This window comes from Halyomorpha halys, unplaced genomic scaffold (assembly GCF_000696795.3).
Source record: "Halyomorpha halys isolate HHAL.00 unplaced genomic scaffold, Hhal_1.1 Scaffold117.1, whole genome shotgun sequence".
Classification (NCBI taxonomy): Eukaryota; Metazoa; Arthropoda; class Insecta; order Hemiptera; family Pentatomidae; genus Halyomorpha; species Halyomorpha halys.
The window spans coordinates 627,305-629,910 of record NW_027111176.1 but is presented as its reverse complement, the minus strand read 5'-3'; positions in this window follow the sequence as shown (position 1 = coordinate 629,910).

Here is a 2,606-nt window from a genome sequence, read left to right as displayed (position 1 = left end):
ACATTTATCGGATACAAATGGAGAATGACGTCACCTAACAAACCAGCTGAGCTCGTCACCATTTTGTTGTACTGTAACGTTACTTGCTTGTAGTTAGTATTTTGATTGTGTTATTATTGTTTAGGATGTTTTTAAAATTAATAAAGCAATGGATGACGATAATAATGTAATGACAGTTGTCAATTTGCTCATCTTGATTCTGTTTCACACAAGTCAGAAGATCAACAAGGCACTCAGTAAAATTTAACTCACTATAAAGTAGTTTATGAAGCTTATCTTCGTAGAGGTAGTAGTTTCTATGATATTCACATATGAATATAAATTTGGCAAATGAAAATTTGTCCGATCTAATATAAATTTATTTTAGCAAATTTCATGTAAACTATTACTCCTACGAAGATAAACATCATAAACTACTTTATAGCTCATTAAACTAGCTTTAATTTGAGTGCTAATAGACATCTGTAAATCAAATGGTTTTTGAGATATAAATTTTTCAAAATAAATTCACTAACTGATCTTTCAGTGCGTCCCATACAACATTTTTATGAAATGTTGCTTTTAACTAAATAACTCTATTAGGGCTCATATTTTAGCAAATTTACTCTTCTTTAAATGACGTTCTCTTCGGTTTTCTTGTGTTGTTCCTACTTTGTGAGATATAGAGCTCCGAATGAAAAATTAGTTTTTTTTTTATCGCTTTGAAACAGCCGCCATTTTTTATTCTTCCTACATATACTTGGTAGACTCATTAGTTTTGACTAGTAATTATTCATAGTTTTCATCAAAGTAATTAATAATTGGGGTGAGATAACTACCTTTTTTCTCCTCTTTGGTTCTTGCACTATAAGGTATCTCTAACCAATCGGTTACCCTGTGTTCCCATGGTCAGTCAAAGGCCAAGGAAATTGAACTACACCGCTATTTTGAAGAAGCTGTTCATTTTCCCACCAGAAACTTCCAACGTTCGTTCACATGAGACGATATGTCACCGTTACAGAGCCGAATGCATGGGATCGATTCCGCAATACAAAAAAAAATTTACTTCAGAATACCTCTTCATTACATTACGAAATATCTAATTGTTTTCGAAGATTGTTTCTTTCCTATCTATCAAGGAATGCCATCTTACTGACTTTTAAATTAGTTACAAATTAGGGTTTCGATTCAGTTTCTGCAATCTTCATTTAAATCAAGGTTTCTGAAATTCCCTCCATCAAGGCGCAAAATATTGGTTATAACTAAGAAAACAACTGAACAATTTTAAATTATAAACCTAAAGGAAAGTATCAAATTATAAATAAAAAGTTTTAGAAATAAGTAACAAAGAAGGAAAAGTTTCTCAAAATATCAAAATAATTGTAAAATAAATATAAAATGAAATTGTGGCTGTTTTGGGACAGGCTGACAGAAGTAAAACTTCTAATAATAAAAAAAAAATTAAAATAATTTATTTCACGAATATTAAATTACATTATTATTTATTTTATTTAATTATAAAAAATATATATAATGGGGGAGTGGCGTGGCTCAGTGGTAAGGAACTTTGTTACATACACCAAGGACTCCGGGTTCGAATCCTGCTGTGACAAACTATTATTCATTCTGTTACTGTAGCCGTGAGTCATCCCTGTGTGTTCAGGAAACCTCCGAGGTCCCAACTTAATAAAGCTACCTTTAACTGGATAAAAAATTGGCAGTCAAGCGTGATTCTGACCAAATCACCTCCTTGCGTACAGACTTATTTATTCTTAAATTTTATCATAATTATTATATAATGTTTTATTTAATTATTCTATTAACTCGGTGTAGAATTAAGATACAAATTTTAACCTATTTAATTATTTTTTAGTTTTTTTATGTTTTAAAAATTTTTTTAAATTTATTTTTCTTTTCTTAATTTTTTATACTGATCTGGCTTTTTGATTTATTTATATTTTTTTTTCACGGAACAGCCTTTTAAGACCACACGAACACTGCTTCTCTTCTCTCCCAGTATCTTCTCATCATTTCTGCGTGCCTTTGTTTCCTCTCTTCCGACCACGCAGTACCCTTCTACCATTATTTTCATTTCGATTTTTTTCCGTACTGTTCTATATCCAGGCAGTCTTTGTTTGTTATTTTTAATTTCTTTGTTTCCTCTCCGACGCTCTTGTATTCACGGACTCTGCCAAAGATTTTCTTGTTTTCTCCTTTGGTCCATTCTCATCATGTGCCAATTTTATTATTTGTATTTTATATTTTAATTTTATTCTATGCTTGTTAAAGAGGGGGGGGAGGAGGAATGATGCATTGATTCAAGAGAGAAAATATATAGATAAATAATGGGGAAATAATTAAGAAGATAATAAAAAAAAATAAAAACAAAAAAAAATCACTTATAACTATAATAAATTATAATTTTACTAAACTATTCCTATACATAGTAAGAACTTAATTTTTTTTTTCTATTCATTTCTTATGGTATACTTTACTTATATTTTGCCTCTTTATAAATTATTATTGTTACATATATTTTCTTCCTCTCAATTTTCTTTTTCTTTCCATATTTCAATTTTTAAATTATTAATAACTAATATGTTCATACTTCTTTGCATTATATAACT